This window comes from Cupressus sempervirens, chromosome 3 (genome assembly GCF_028749045.1).
Source record: "Cupressus sempervirens isolate cs-2001-9-10 chromosome 3, ASM2874904v1, whole genome shotgun sequence".
In the NCBI taxonomy this organism is placed as follows: Eukaryota; Viridiplantae; Streptophyta; class Pinopsida; order Cupressales; family Cupressaceae; genus Cupressus; species Cupressus sempervirens.
The window spans coordinates 1,050,152,278-1,050,170,459 of NC_143120.1; positions in this window are offsets into that span (position 1 = coordinate 1,050,152,278).

The following is an 18,182-nucleotide window of genomic DNA, read 5'->3' on the forward strand; positions in this document are numbered from 1 at the left end:
GCGCTCATTTTTATTGATCAATCCCGGGCTGCCCGTATTTCCACCGGGCATGACACGTCGGCATTAAGCCCAGCCACAAGTTCCACGTCAGCACAGTCCGTTCCATAGTACACGTGAAGCACTCCACGCGTCATAACGTCAGAAGTCGTACGTGTTAGCGTGGGCGGTGTCAGGCCACTTGCAGTCGGCCACGTAAGACAGGTTGTGGGCCCACAGAGATTAGGACCGGTCGAGGTGGTGGGACCCGCGCTTATAAAGGTGTCGTCATGTGGGCTGGCAAAATAATTAGGTCGAAAGCAAAAGCTGAGGAGGAGATTGTTCCCTAGAGTATCAAATCTTATTCTAATGTAATTATACCTACAATTTTATTTTATTTTATTGGAAATGAGATTTATTTAATTATTTTACTAGATATTTATTCCTTTGATTTTATTTCCTTTGCACGAGCCATTTCATAACATGAGGTCATTTGGAATTTTCATGGAGAGCCCACAATTATTGAGCGAAAAATTAACATGATTATAAATTTTGAAGGGCCGTATACATAATTGGCTTCCACTTGTGCCATAAACTATACATTTAACATGAATATAAATTGAAAAAGGCTCTATACTAATTAAAGCATGATTCCCTTGAACTTGTGCCCAAGTCATGAGTGAGTAATTATTTGTGATGAATGACCCCACTCAATGTTGAATCTTTTCAATGGGTGGTCCAAGTTGTATTGTAGCCAAGGTGATGGGACTAGTCATAAAGTAGTGGTCATTCTCTAGTCCAAGGCAATTTATGGTTCACTATTTAATGAAAGTCATAGTTTTGGATTGAACATGATGTAACATTTTAACAATGTGATAACTTTTTTTTCATCTTGTAATGGTGGAATATTTGGTTTGAGAGGTCAATATGTTTGTGGGGTCCTTCTACATATACTAGAAGATCGGGTATTTCGATCAACATTTAAACAATAGACTAAAACATATATCTCATCAATATAGACACATAAGTGGTTTGTAACTGTTTTATGTATTGTATAATTTAGTTGGTTGCTTAGCACTAACGACATGTAGGAGCTCATAGAAGTGCAATTAAGCATTCAATATGTGGCAACCTTTAATTCAAAAGTAGTATGTATGATTTAATCATAAATCAAATATCGACAATTGCACACATTTTAGTAGATAATTTTTTTATATATTAAAAAATATAGTAAAATGTGTATAAAAGATCACTGGCTATGGAACACGTGGGTATAAAATCACCCACACATTCTAATCCATGTCTAAAAGGAGGTGTCATTATTAAATCCAATTTAATTTGTGGTGTACTATTTAATGATAGTAATGGTTTGTATTGGAGGTAAAGGGATACTTGAAATAAGTTAGAAATTTTAATTTGGTAATGGTACAAATTTTATTATAATGAATTAAATTATGCAATTAAAACAAATATAGAAATTGAAGGTCTAGAAAGATGCAATAAAATATCTAGTTATAATATCAATGCAATAATTCTAGTACAAGATATACTATTATAGTAATTATAAAAACATTCAATTGTAACTCTAGATATATGTCGCACAAATAAAATAAGTGCAAGATGAAAAGATAACTGTAAAATATGTACATCATTATAAGATCGTAAATATGACATGGTATAGAAGCAAAACAAATGTGCAATCAACAATCATATCAAGAATGAAAATTTTATTATAATTGTTGTTCAACTAAAATAGTCATTTGTGAGTTAATAACTTAGTGTGAGTATATAAGATCTATGCTTGTTGTTAAAGTTGTTTCATTATTATTTTGTTAGGAGCGTATTGATTGACTTGGAGTTGAATGAAGATTAAAATTATAGATGATAGGTGATTCCCTTCTTTTTTTAAAAAAAAACTAATAATTGAGAGGAAGAAGTCTACAAGAAAATATTAGATATAGTCTTGAAATTCTAATTTGCAAATGAAAATATACAAGCAAACTTCCAATTCTCCATAAATGAAAATGTATAATATGCCAAATTATTTTCAAATAAATAATTTTTGAACTCAAATGATGAATAAATAAAGCGAGAAAGTCTCTGAAAATATTAAACCTTTGTTTTTTGTAAGGTAATAAATGCTTTGATTTAAAGTTATGTATCAATTAAACATTCAACAATAACATTCCAACAAGTTTTGAACCTTGTTGCTAGAACAAGAGTACCACAAATCAAACACTGCACCATGTCAATATTGGTATTAGGTTTTTATATTTTTTTAGCAAACATGAAGCCTTAGAATAATCGTTTCTTAATGTCATCTAGGTGAAAAAAGGAAATAGTTAATGGGTAAAAAATGTGTGTGCTTTTATTTCTCACCAAGAAGAAATATTTAGCATGATATTTTTTAAAACATGAATTTGAGAGTCTATTTAACTTTCAATTTCATATTTTTACACTCAACTAAGGCCCACTATTTATGACTAAATGCAGGCCAAGAAGACCATTGAAATGAAGAAAAGTTTCATAGATCAATGAATTATTTAACACTGTTCTTAAACAAATAATAAGATCTCCTAATAAACATGAAGGGAAAAATCTTATGTGATAATGGATATTACTTTTCTACAAAAGCAAGGAAGAAGCAAAACTAAAACCATAGCATAATGAAGATTGGTATTTTTTAAGTAGTTGACATTCATCAATCGGCTAATAGTTGAAATTTAGAAAATAAAATTTGGCCAATAAATTAAAGTTATTATATAACTTTTATCAATATATTTTTACAATATCTTAGTATAGTCTTATTTAAATCACTTGAGTATTTATTGCATTGAACATTTTAAGTTGAAACTTTTCCATAATATTTGATACATAATTAGCCTAAATGCATATAAATTTTATAAGTTATTATAGATATCTAAATTAATTTACATAGAATAAATCATAATTATTAGTTGCATCAACGTCATATCATCACTTATCTAGTTTGTGTCATTGATTTAAACTATGGATCGTTGTTGTCTTTTGTGAAGTAAAACATACCCATGATTTGTATTTATAATGGGGACAATTATGCATCATTAACATGCATATTAAAATGAATACACTATTCATGACATACAACAAAATCATTACACATAAATTTTTGTTATAAACTTAATTGTGCAACAACATGGTCATCACTATAACCATCAAGGTAAGAAACCAAGTGTTCCCAAGAGTCCCATGACCACAATGTAATGACTACTTGTATGAAGTCATGAAAACACAAAAATGAATATTTGAAAGCTTCTCAACTTGCATTACACCCCTAAGCTTCAATTGTCTACTCAAATTATTAAGTTTTCTCTCGTGGGTATACCTTTAAAAGGTTGAATTACAAAACAAATCAGTTGTTGCACATGGTTAATGAGGTCAATACTTGAATGTGATCATACGAAATTGGACACAAAAAACACCAACCTATTTTTTAGAAGTCTAAGTAAAACTTCTTCTTTTATTTTAGATGTACAACTTTGCAAAGATAAAAGTGCATAGTTCATATCATATATGTGCAAGAAGGAAAAAATACGAGTACAAGGGATTCTTGCACATATGTGTAGGAGGAAGGAAATGTATATACGATTTTGTAGAGTTGCTATTTCTAGAGCCTTACTATTTTTGGTAAGTTGGTCATTTGAGCTCAAAATCTTCTAATTTCATTTCTGAAGGTTCATTTCAAATACATTACCATACTAGTAAAGTTTCATTGCAATATCAAGTGTATTTGTGAAGTTTTTTTTTTGGCATTGACAATGGCGTATGAAAATATTGCATTCAATTGTGAAGGCTTTAGAGACTTTGAAAAGGGGTCCAACCCCTGCTAACTGGAGCTTATGTATGTTAAGCACTATAGATCATATCATGTCATTTCCAAAATGGATTTATAATAGTCAACCAAATCACTTGATGATGAGTTATGATCTTCAAAAGTCTAGCCACTTGAAATGAGCAAAAATAAAATTTCTTCAAAATTTCTTTGAGGTCTTAAAGTTATGGGTCCTAATCTAGTGTAATAAAATATCAAAAAATAATAATTTAGGGTTGGTCAACCTCAAGGTCTAAGGCTAACTATCTAGAGCCTTATTGGGCAGTGGAAAGTTGCATATATTAAGAAGTCTGGGTAGGATTGTCAAGGATAGTTCTAGGATGTTGGTGGTGGCTCTTACAAAAAATTGTAAGGAAAATGCCCATGTGCCTTTGCATGTTGTATTTCAAAAAAATGTAATTTCATACTTTTGGAAATAATAAGAAGCCAACTTTTTATTTTTACAACTTCTTGTTATTTCTCTATTTTTGTTACGTGTTTGTGTTATTAATTTGAGTACCCTTCATTGTGATTATATAATTAACACAAAACCCCCTAAAGTATTATATTTGTTAGAATCCACACCCTCAATCAAGTCATAAGATATGAGATAAGAAATCACATTCTTCAAACAAAAAGTACTAGATTATTGCTCACAATAAATTATTAAACCTAGAGACAATATAGAATCCAAAATTGATACATGCTTACACAATTCTCCAAGCCAAGAAAACAAACATGAAATACTCATTGCTGGACAACTTAATGAGTGTGAAGTGAATAAATATTTCACAACTTTCTAACAATACCTTTAACTTAAAATGTCAACTTTTTTTTTTTTTTAAAATGCGCCTGGTAAACCTTTTAACGTGACTGGTAGCGCTGGCGCGACACGCCCACCGGTACCACGAGGACAGGGGAGACTAGAACCCGTGACCAACCCCCTGCAACAGGGAAGATTTAGCCAACCGAGCTAGGGCCCCCGCCCCTAAAATGTCAACTTGACGATTTAGTGATCTAGAATTACTATTTCTAAATTACACCCAATAGTTTACCTATATTATTCTAAGACAACTTTCATTCACCAAATAATTTGTATATTTAGATATTACCTTAAAAATGGAATAAAATTACACTGATTATTGTATATCATATTTTAGTCAAAATTAGGTTTTAGATTTCATTTTAAATATGATTTATAAAAAGATAAGCTAAAATAAAGGCTATCAAATACAATACAAGATAGTATGTATATGAATTTAATTCTCTATCTTATTCAAATCTTAAAATTATCATAGAATAGATAAATTTAACCAATCTAATCCCATGTCCCCATGTGACTGCTTAAGAGTAATTTTTGCTTAATTTTAAGCACTCAGGTGTCCCCATGCCATTTTTTAACTATAGGGAATTGATAATTTAGAATCTTTCCCTATATTTGTCAAGCAACAACTACTTACAAGTTGAAAATAAAATTTGGAAAAAAGGGCAGGTTGAATATAAGCAACTACTGCTTATTGAAAAATGTACACGTGTCTTCATTGTATTTTTTAATCAACTATTTATTTGCCTTCAATTTAGCTTTCATGTTTTTTTTTCAAAATATATAATTAAAAATGTAATTAAAAATATATATTTACTAAGACTTCTTAAAAGTAATAATGTTATATGCATGGGGTTACCAGCTCTACAAATTATGCCTCAAAAAGTTGAGCAGTTGTTGCTAGTGAAATTAAGCTAAGTAGCAACCTAAGAACCTACCCTAAAGGTTCATAAGAGGTTGTTGTTCAAAAATAAATAAATAAAAGCTATAAATATGCTCTTTGGATATTTCTACATAAAAGTAAAAACAAAGGAAGAAAGAAAGAAACCCAAAGAAAGTGGTGCAAGGTAATATTAAATATCATATAGATGGCACCAATTTCCCACCCATAAAATTGTCTAAAATATGAACTTCATATTCCTAAAAAGAAAAGCTTTAAAAAGATGACATTTAGTGCATAAGTAGACATACCCAAAATCCCACTTAAAGCACAAAGAAAGGTTTTCCTCCTAACCATCTAATCCAAGTGTTAGTGAAGCCATTGGAGGTTATGTGTGTGAAAGGAGGAGCTTTGAAACAAAGTTTAGCTATTTTTAACCTCATGCTCTAGGCGAGATTAGCAAGCCTGACTAGGTGCATGATAGTGCAAAATTAATGTGTTTGTGCAAGGGAAGGAGTGATTGCATTGAACAAAGTGTGGTTTTGGAAGCCTAGAGGTCCTACAGACACTTAGGAGTGAGACTGGGACTTTGCCAATCCATTAAGTTAGACTTCCAAGTAGAAATCAAAAATCAACAAAATTATAGCCCTATTACCACTATAATTTAGGAACCCACTACACAAATGACTTTGGGACTTAAGACCACCAAAATCCTTAACGTCTCTAAAAAGGGTATTCGAATATGTAGTTTTTTCTTTTCTTTTTTGGGGGTGGGGGGTGTTATTTGGAGGTTTTGAGAAAGAACTGGGAAAAACTATAGTGCCTCTCCCATTTGATTTTTGTAAGTCATCCCGAAGGAAGCAACCTTATTCATCTCTCATTGAGAAGGGATCGTTATTGGGACCATGAGTGGTCTACACCCTTGAGGTGATTGGATTTATGTTATTGTATCAGTTGCTTTGATTGTGCTTATGGCTGATTTACGAGATTATGATTTGGTAGATGGGTCACTAAGGTTTGTGTCAGTGGTTACCAGGATCGATGAGTTGTCATGATGTTGTTCTATGATTACCCTGAGATGTGTACAGAGATTGCATTGTGTACTATTACCCTACTACACTAGACTAGGTTCCTATAGCAATGGTTAGTCATGTATATGACTATGTTTTCTTATGTGTTTTAAGTGCCTTTTCATGTTGTTTAAACAACTATTATTAGATGCTTAAATAATTAGAAATGAATTTTCCATGTTGGATTCTTTGGTTATGTGCTATAAATATTTACCTTGTTATATTTTGATTTGAGAGATACTTATTACTCATGTTATTATTACACGTTGAGATGACCTAAGGGTTGGATGTTATACTTTGATTTCTAGTATCATAGATGTTAGATTACTATGATGTTCAGTTGATCCTATTTGCATGATGATGCCATTTATAGATGACAGTACGTTTCATGATGATATTTGGTTATTCGATATTTGGACATATCTATAATTCAGTTATATGTGGATTTAATGCTATGGAGATTTACTTTATTCTTGCTTTGATATGCTTTATATGAACGTGAGTGATGCAAATGGATTATTTTAGTATATTTGAATAAATAGTTAAATTAGGTATTTAATGCATTTATTGCTTTGGCTACGTTATTATATGCAATTGCACCTGACCACTTATTTCAGTGTGTAGGATTTATATCCCTGGCAGTGGCACATGGAGTTCATGATTTAGTTGTTCATATTTACCAATGTCCTCCTTGTATGGTCAACGTAACTTATTTAAATATTTAAATTAAACCTTTCATTGATTTGATAAATCCAAACTCATTTGCATTATGTGACTAGACCTATGATCATGTCCATGCATTTAGAGTTTTGCATTGTCACGAAGTTGCTAAGGAAATTTCTGTGATTTTGGTTTTTTGATTTTTGGGCTTTATTTTAATTAATTTTAATTTCTAGTAGCTTTTCCATAGATGAATTCCAACTACCTAGAATAGCCTATTTTGTTTGGGTTGATTCAGGGTTTAACTAGGTTGGTTGGTTATTTACCCTAATCGATTATTCACTCAAAAAGTGAATAAGTATCAAAAGAGGAATTTAATTCTTCATTTCTCAGTTTTGAATTATAAAGTTTGAGAGTAAAACCCAAAATCCTCTTCATGAGGAATTACTATTCTATTCATTGTGGGAGCTACGGGCATGGGATCATCACGAGATCGGTCTTGTTGGATCCAACTCGGGGAGACCTTGGATTACTGCAATTTTTTACTACTTATGCAGGATTTTTATTTTATGGTTCAAATTCTTATTTTTACCCTTTTTCCTGCGAGGTAGGGCTCTCCTATTTTATTATTTCAGCTCTATTTCTACATTTGTTTTTGGTAGTCGTTTGTTAGGAGGCTAAGAACTAGTGTTTCCCTTTGTTTCTGATTGCTATCTCTACTCGGTTGGGCAGGTATGAGCATTTCCCTATTTTCCACGATGAGGGTTTGGGGTTTTGCACCATTAAGCTAGCCATTTTTGCATATGGACTCCAAACCTATATTTTATTGGATATTTGTGGCTTGCGTGCCCTAAGACCAAATGGGTTTTCATTTTGAGGTTTTTTGCCTTGATTTGTGTGTCACCCAGTTTTCTTAGGTTTTCTTGGCATGATGTTGGTCATGGACTTGGATTATCTGTAGGATGTCAGTCAGACCATTGTTGTACTTTTATGTTGCATTGGGATGTGTGATGCATTTTTACTCCTGACTTTGTGTTTCGTTGAGTGATGTTTTTACCTGGTATTATTATTTCTTTGGGACCCTTGTTATTTTGTGGACACTAGGATTCATACAGAACCCATTCTCCTAGATTGTGGTTGATTGAGCAAATCCATGATGTTTGATCTTGTTCCATCATTGAGATTTGTGTAGAATCCATCCTCTTGGATTGAGGCCAATTGAAGGAGTTCATGATGTATGGTTTTAGTGTTCTTAGGATTCATGTAGAATTCACCCTCCTGAACCTATTTTTGGTTGAGTGGTATTTTTCTTGTATTCTCATCTAGTCCTTGTTTTTTGATCTTCATTATGGTGGTGCGCCACACACGAGCATGTGCACATGCATTTGTCGGGTGACTTACGAGGCCTAATATCCTATGGTATTTCTGGGAGTTATGATCATTTGGGGTTGGCTTGGGAATATGCATGCCTACAGACACTCATCGTTAGATGAGCATGGGTAGGGTAGGGTAGCACCATGGAGGGGAATTCTATCTTGCAACATGGTGATCATTGTACCCTGAGGGTTGGCAGAGGAAGTTTTAAATAAGTGATAACCAAACTAAAATACCGGGTGGTAATAAAACTAAGATAATAAAAGATTGTAGATTTTCTCCTTCTATTGTGAAGTGTGAGTTGCCAATACTATCTTGGGCTATCTAATACCAAGAAACTCTCCATTTTGTTAGCCCCTACATAGTTATTGATTGAGTGTCTAGCCAAGACCTCTAGTACTTGCATTGTCTCATGATCTTGGTTTCAGTCATCATTACTGTCTAGCGTGAGTGTTAGCCATGGACGTTTTTATTTATGTGTGTTTGTGGTTGGATCTTTATCTCCATCAGCATGGTAGGAGTGAACCTATAGGATCCATGTAGTTAGGAGGTGTAGCTACCTTCACCACTATTGGGGATCGTTGTACAGAGACAATCTATTGTCCTAGTGCGACTATTGCTAGATATTTTCACTTGGTACTTTGGGTTCCAAAGTATGCTTTCTTGTGATTTATGCTTTCATTGGAATGCTTGGATATCATGTTTAGATGATGCTAGTTTATTTGACACATTCCTATATTATGATGTTTAGCATATGATTAGATGATGTGATTTTCTTAGTTGGAATATCTGTTGCTTATTAGTTTAGCATATGATTAGATGAGGAGATTTTCTTAGTTGGAGTATCTATTGCTTATTGGTTTAACATGTTAGATTTTCTATTCTTATGATGTTATTATGCTTTAATAGTGACGTCCTCATAAGACAACTCCAACAATCTAGTTGGCAGTTTAGGATGTTACACGTAAGGGATGGCTAGGACCTTTGAGGTCTCATGATGCTATTATGGTTGGGAGGAACCACACATGAGTTTTGCTATGTTTATAAATTACGATGTTTCTTTCAGTACTTTTCCTTCACTACTATGTTTAGATGGTTAGATAAGTAATTTTCATCTTTTTGTTGTTATGGTTCGAGTGTCTATGCCTTGATTGTAGATCTAGTACTACCCAATGTGGAGGAATCATCTTTTCTATCTTTTTATTCCTTTTTTGTTGTTATCTTTTTGTGGTTCCTTACACAAGATTGTACTTCCTCATGTGAGATTGTGGAAGTTTTGTGCAGGGCCTTGCATTTTCTTGCATGGCTCCTTGCACTTCCTCGTGCGAACCTCAACACTAGTGTAGTGTTTTTTGGTTGCTAAACCCAAAACTTCCTCATGCGAGATGGTGTTTCCTCACATGGCTCAGTGTACTTTCTTGCATGAAGAGGTACTTCATTGCATGAGACTGTCAGTTGTTATTCTCTCACGCAAAAAATGAGGGGTATCTCCATTTTTTTTTAGAGTCTAACACAATTTGGACTTTTGAGCACCCTTTAGGAATGCTAGTTGTTCCATGCTTTGACAAGTCAACAATTTTTTGTTCTGATGTCATCTTTGGTTTTTATTCTTTAGTTTGATCATGTTAGTTAGGTTGTGGCGTTTGAAGATCCATTGGTTGTTGGGATTGTTGGTGAAGTCTTTTGTTGTGATCTGTGTGATCCCTATATGATGTTGTCATGTGCATCTTTACTTGTATTTTTTTTATAAAAAAATATTTGCTTGTATTGAATCCTTGTTCCAAGGATCTCCAGGCAAGGCATTACAAAAAATCCACTAGCTAGGGCTAATTGACCAATTATGCCTATTAGGCCAAAACCATAACAAATCCTAAACTTGATAGGAAAACCCTAGATGCCTTATTCAAATGGAGTTGTTTGGAGTCAAGTAAGTGGTTTAATGATGGATAAACCCCCCTACAACACTAGTGAAGATCATTTGATGAAATTGCCTTTGGATTCAACCAAGGAAGAGTGAAGACTTGAAACACCCTATTGATAGTTATCCCTCATTGATTTGAGTTAGGGAAGTCTTAGGCCAATTTTTCCAAGACTTCTGATGCCCTAGAAGTGAGCTTAGGGTCTAGAGGAGTCTAGATCTAGAATATCCTAGTCAACAGTTATGCAAGCACATCTTGGAGAGTATCTATCAGAGTGGTATCAGAGCCTAGTTAAGATTAGACTTGTGGTAAATCTTTTCAGGAGAAGAAGAATAAGTTGGTGAGTCTACAATGGTTACCAATGTAGAACTTGCTAAGAATTTAGATGAGCAAGAAGAAGATAATAGATTGCTCAAAGCTAGGCTAGCTCAATTGGAACAAAAAGTGGATGAGAAGATTGAATAAGTCAAGGAAAATATTGAAGATCAAAATAAAGAAGAAAATAATAAGGAGGTTATAATTGAGGATGAGGTCCCTGAACCAGACCTTATTCTCACAAAAGATCCATTCCTTAAAGCACTGAGGGCCTTTGGAATGCCCATCCATAGTTTTTTTTTCCATTATATTTACCAAACTCTTTTACGCATATTTCATGGATGTGTTAGTTTCAAGAATATTATTTCATAACTTAGACTAGAGATATATCAATGATGATTACTTAGTTGACTATATTTCATGTGTTGCTTAATGATTATGGTTACTGGTGCATTAATGATGCTTTAATGATTCATAGTTAATAAATATGATTTCTTTCATAGTAATGTCAGATGATGCTTTAATGATGATTACTTCATATTCATAATGATGCATTATTTTATCTAAGCATTTGATGTCTAACTTATAATTATTACGGTACTTACTCCATACTTGCATTTGTATGGTGCATTTGTTTGTTTTATCTTTATGTTTGTCATGTTTGATGTGGTTAAGCGAGGGAGTTTTAGTCACTTGTTAGTCAGGATCTACACAATGTACCACTCCCCACCATTTCCTATTTAGTTTAGATATATATGCATATGTACATGTTCAGATTTTATGCAAGATTGCAAGTACTAGGCATCAACTTCCCTAAATTGCCAGGATGAGCGTGCCCTATCACAATAACTCAATGGTAAGAATGGGGACATAATGTTCAGGTCCAATCTCAGCCATAGCTTAAATACTTGTCTTGCAAGGAGGACTCGTAATTGACTTTCTGCCCTTTTTAAACCCATGAGTTTATCTTTGTCTGTGTTGTTTGATTTTGAATTTTGGTCTATTTTGGTAATGCCACTTTTATGAAGATTTCGCTATGTGATTTATTTGGTAAATGATTTAATTATAATATTTTAGTTAATCATATAATATTTAGAATTATCAAATATTATTTGATTAAAAAGAAAATATTAAAGTATGTGAATATTTAATTGATTAAAAAATTAATTAAATATGTACTTTAATTTAAAAGTCTAAATTTAGAAAATTGGTTAAAGAGAAATTAGAATATGATGATATTTAATTAATTATTAATTAGTTAAATATGTACTTCAGTTTAAAATATTTAATTTAAAAGTCTAATTTAAGAAGTTGGACAAAAAGAGAATTAAAATATTAAAGATTTAATCTTGCTTTATTATAATTGTTTATTTAATAATTATTAAAGTAGAGTTGCATTTAAACAATGAGCATTATTAATTTAAATAATAAACTATACTTTAATTAGTACTTTCACTAATTAGTAAATTGAAGGAAAATAAAATATAATAAAATTATTATAAAAAGTAAAATTTAGAGTTTATTAGAAGTAATAATGGCGAACTCCTATAGAGCAACGAAAAAAGTAGGGCAATCATATTATTAGAGAATAGAAATAAAAACCCTAGGTTGCCTCATTCAAATGGTAATTTTCCACGAACTTATTCAAATGAATAAAGCAGAACACAATTTTCTTCGGTCGTCCAAGACTTGCATAGATCTAATTATGTAGTTGAAATGGCAAACAACTTCTCCATCTTGGAGAAATTCAAAGAAAAATAGTATCAAAGCCATCAGTGTTAATAGGGGGCACGCTTGCAGCAAAATGCATTAAAAGGGCAGAGATCCGCGATCAAAATTCCTCCTATCTCCTCAAGTTTATTAGGTAGCTCCAAACCTCATGCATTCCTCACCATTCATAGCTTGGAAAATCAATTTATGGTTTTTAATTTGACTAAGTATGCCCGACCTCATTCTCGTGAAATATCTCAAAAACTAGTAGGTTCAAAATTTCATCTGCCTTTTGAATGACTTCATTTTGATAGGTTTAGGTTTCATTCTTCATCTGATATTACTACCCCAAGTTCATACATCCCCCCTCATCATAATCATGTAATGGTGAATGCCCTTTCTCCATCAAACCATAAGAGTTATCATGGTTCACAGTGAGGAAGTTGAAGATACTTGGCCTGAATGTCAAAAGGGAGGAATTTTTGGGGTTTGGAATGGTCCTCAGAAAGATTTTCCCCTTCTCTCTGACTGGCTAGATGAAAATTGTGATGAACAAGTAAGTATATCTCACTTTTCAAATAGGATTCTTTATTTGCACTGCTTGGATGATTCTGTTAAGAAAGAGTTTATTTCAATATCTGAGTGCTTCTTTAAAGGTCATGTTGTTAAATTTGTATAATGATCCCATGATTTTAAAGTAGAAGGGTTATATTTTATGATTCCAACTTGGTTTAATATCCAATCTTTACCTCCAAAGCTTCTCCAAATAGAGATACTTAGATCTATAGGATCTGCTCTGGGAGAGCTTATTGGTATTGACACCACCTTTTAGTGTTGCAATAATGTTAAAATGCTCATCAATACCAAGTTTAATCAATCAACACAGATGTAGAGGAAAGTAATAACTAATACAACTACATATGATCTAAAATTGCAAATCTATGAAGGCAAAATATCAGAGGTTATAAGATTAAATGACAATAACAAAATCAGATTCAAGACTCTACCTCTCACTTTAGATTTCAATAGTAAATTCCCATGGACAAGAATCATGAGAAAAAGGAGTACTCAAAGGAATCTAGATCAAAACATCTCTACAACTTCTCATGAGAAGTTTGAGTTCCAGACAGAACCATTTCTTATAGAAGTGACAATCAATAGAAGGACAAAGGATTCTCTAGCAGACAAAGTTAAGCTTAAATCAGTCATAGTAGTTGACCATAAGGAGAAACTATAATTGACAAATGATTTTAATTCTATCAAGAAATGAAGATCTAGAGGAAAGAAAAAAACATCAAAAAGCAGCAAGGGTCAGAGTAAGATAGCAGAAGATGGCATAGTCAAGGAAAATAATTGAGACAAACAATCTCAACATCTACAAGAACAACTGCTATATAAAGAAAAGGAAAAGAAAAAATTCAACACCAGTATAGCCAAGCATAAGGATATAGAGTTCCCACCTAATAATAAGTCTACAAAGTTTAAGTTAAGTCATACAAGTGAAGGTGCCAAACACAAAATGATTTCAAAATTACAGCAAGTAGAGGCTACATGGGACAATAAAGAGGGCAATATGGAGGACATAGAGAATTCTTTGTTATTTGATTCAAATGGGAAAAATGAAGAGGAATATAAAATTCAGAAGGAAAAGAGCCAAATGGAGCATTGTCATTCATAGGAGCCTGATGACAAAATTGTAACTCTGGTTACTAATAGCTTATACAAGTTTCGGAAAACTCTAGTTGCCTCAATAAATTCACCATTTACCCCAATCAGTAATCAAAAGAACAAGGAAATGAATACAAAGAAAGAAAACAAGCTTCTAATAAAAGAATTTCATGATTTCTTGAACAAGGATAGTATCTTGGATCCAACAGTGGAAAATTTGAGCATATCAAAATTAAAAGATAGCCTTAATCATTTATCTAATGAATTAGTTCAAGTTTTTGGCTTTGAGAATATTGATAAAAGAACTAATGCTTAGAAGGAGGATTTAATTCAGAGAATCCTCAAATTAGGTGGGAACAATTACACTTGCGAAGATCTAAGAAAAGATCTATTAAACATTAAGAATGAGGATAATAACATGAGCCAATCTCAGATAAAAGAACAAGGAATAGTTGCAGAATAGAAGGACAAAGATATGAGAAATGATAGCAAAGTGGGATCAGATTTAGATTTAGGGAAGCATTCTGGTCTCATAAATCAGATATTAAGAGAACTCAAAAACGAAGAAACCAAAAATAACTCTTGTGATAAGATTACTACTGTTCAAAATGTGGAAACAAACTTAGACCAACTTGGGATTCATATGAACCAAGAAGGTCTTAAATCACCTATATGCAGCAAAGTGAAAGGTAAAAGAGGAAAAAGATCATTAAAGGAACTCGGGGAAGCCGATGGGCACAATAGAGAACAAAAAAATATAGATCAATTATTTAACAATGGGAAGGGGAAGTGCTTTTCGAGGAGGTATGAAGATCACAACATGGAATGCTAGGGGTCTTAATGCCCCTAGCAGAAAAAGGTTATTAAAACATAACCTTAATCCTTTGAATCTGATATTGTTCTAATTCGAGAAACTAAACTAAATAACTTAGAAGGAGTTAAATTAGATAAGATGTTAGGTCTCTAGAATTTTTTATTTCAAGAGTCAATAGGGGCTTCAGGGGGTTTAGGTATCTTTTGGAACCCCATGAAGGTTTCCCTAGATATTCTAAACATCAGTAATAACTGGATTAGTGGTAGTGTCCAAAGTTTAAAATTAGATCTTAAGTTTATTCTCATTAATGTCTATGGTCCAATTAGCAATCTCGGTTAAAAATCAGTTGGGAAGATATTGTCTTATTTATGAATAATCTTAAGGGTAGCCTATTTTTATTAGGGGGAGACTTTAACACAATTTTAGATATTAATGAAAATGTAGATGGAAATTAGCAATTATCACAAGCATCCAAAGACTTCAAAGAATGGTGTGATTCTCATAACATGATTGATATACCGATTAGTAATGGGATTTTCACATGGAATAATAGGAGGCAAGGTTTCTCTTACATTGCTGAAAAACTTAATAGGTTCTTGATTAAAGTTGACCTTGATGTTAATAATCTAAATTTTCAATCCTCTATGTTGTTGATTGCTGGGTCTGATCATTTTTTGGTCAGATTTGAATTTTCAAAGCCACATAAACCTACTAGGAATCTATTTAAATGTGAGAAAATGTGATTTTTAGACCCTAGTTTCATCAATAATATTAAAGAATGGTGGACACAAGACAACTTTGAAGGTTCAAAGATGTTCATTTTTGTCGCCAAAATGAAGATGCTTAAGGAACAAATTCTCATATGGAATAAGGAACACTTCAATAACATCTTTAAAGAAAAATTAGATATAGAAAAGAAATTAAAGGATTTAAATTTAGAAGTAATTAGGAAAGGTATTAACAATGACGGCTATTTGTTAGAAAAAGAATTATTAGCAAGGCAAGAGGATATACTATCCAAAGAAGAAATTGTTTGGAGACTTAAATCAAGAGAGAGATGGTTAGATGAAGGGGATTGGAATACAAAATTCTTCCACAATTCCACTTTATATAACAGATCAAAGAGTAAAATAACATGTATCAAAAATCACTTGGGCATTCTAACTGAAAAACTAAGTGAAATTGCGAATACCTTCATAGAATGCTTTCAGAATATTTTAAACAATTATGAAGGATCAAAGAGAACAACACAAGCTAATCTTCTCAAAGTAATCCCAAAAATCATCACAACCGAAGATAATAGGGTTCTAAATAAACCCATCACCTTGGAAGAGTTCAGGATGGTAGTCTTTGATATGAATCCAGATAAATCCCCTAGCCCAGATGGTTTTTAGGCCTTCTTTTTTCAAAAATGTTGGGATATTATAGGTATAGATATTTGGAAAGCGATTGAAGCCTCGAAAAATGGGGGTGCTCTTTTATCAGAAATAAATCATTCCTTTCTCACTTTGATTCCCAAAAAATCAAAACCTGAGACCTTAGGAGACTTTAGACCGATCACCCTTTCTAACACTATTTACAAAGTTTTTTCCAAAATCTTAGCAAATAGACTTAAGGGTATTCTTCCTAAAATAGTATCGAAGGAACAAACAAGATTTGTACTAGGTAGATCCATTCTTGATGGCATAATTATCATTCAAGAGATAATTCATTCTGCTTGTACGAACAAAAAGGCATGCATGTTAATGAAATTGGACATTCAAAAAGCATATGGCGTGGTTGATTGGAGGTTCCTGTGTAATGTTCTTGAAGCTTTCAGGTTTTCTCATCAATGGATCAACCTCATTTTCAAATTCATATCCACTCCCAAAATCTCAATCCTCATTAACAAAATACCAAAAGGTTTTTTTGATATATCAAGGGGTATCAGACAAGGAGACCCATTATCTCCCTCACTTTACATCATCATGGCAAAGGCATTTGGGAGAGTGGTGGCTGATGCACATAAGAATCAAAAGATTTCAGGCATTACTGCTACTAGAAATATGCCCAACATTACTCATCAACAATATGTAAATGATACCATCTTGCTTATAAAATGTACAGCTGTAGAGGCTCTTAGCCTAAAAGCCATCATTAAAGCTTATATGGAAGCCTTAGGGTAGAAATTAAATGAGTTCAAATCTGAGATTTATTTTATAAATATAAGATCTAATATAGAATATCAAATATGCAAGATCATGGGATACAAAAAAGGTTTATTCCCCTATAAGTATATGGGAATTTCCTTAGAGAAAGGACTAAAATCTAGTAAGGTATGGTGCAATACCTTGGAAAAAATGGATGCAAAGCTTAGTAGCTAGAAGGATAAATGGCTGACAAAGGTAGGAAAAAGTACCAAGATCAGATCAATTTTATCTTCCATTCCAACCTTCCCTCTATCATGTCTCCCTTTATCCAAGCGGAACCTCCTTAAATTTGAATCTAAACTTTGGAATTTTCTTTGGAAGGATTGTGAAGAAGACAAAAAATTGACGCTCATCAAATGGGAGAACATTTGTAAACCTAAGGATTTGGGTGGGTTAGGGATCAAGAATTTACAATGGAAAAATGAAGCCCTAGGTGCCAAACTAATTTGGTGCCTCTCTAAGGAAAGAAAGCATAAATGGTCTAAGATTCTATATAATAAATATCTCAACATGGATGATCCCCTATCAATTTTTAGGATGAAAAATCCTCCGAGAGGTTCTGAGATTTGAAACTTTATGATAAAGTGTTTCCATTTGGTTTATAAGCATTTGACCTAGGATGTAGGCAAGGGCAATGAGGCCTTATTTTGGGAATATTATTGGTACGAGAACCCCCCTTTACAACACAGCTTTTCCCCTAAGGATCTCAAAGATAGATAAATTAATTAATCTATGGGGAAACAAAGTCTGTAACTATAAGGAAATGGTTAATTTATAAGGTGAATCTAAATGGATTTGGAAACCTCTGGATGGAATGGGTATGGATGCTAAGACGATTAAAGATTATGAAAAATTATTAGAAGATAGGAGGATTAAGAAATCAAAGAAGAAAGATGAACTTATTTTGGTAGCCTCAAATGATGGGAAGTATAGC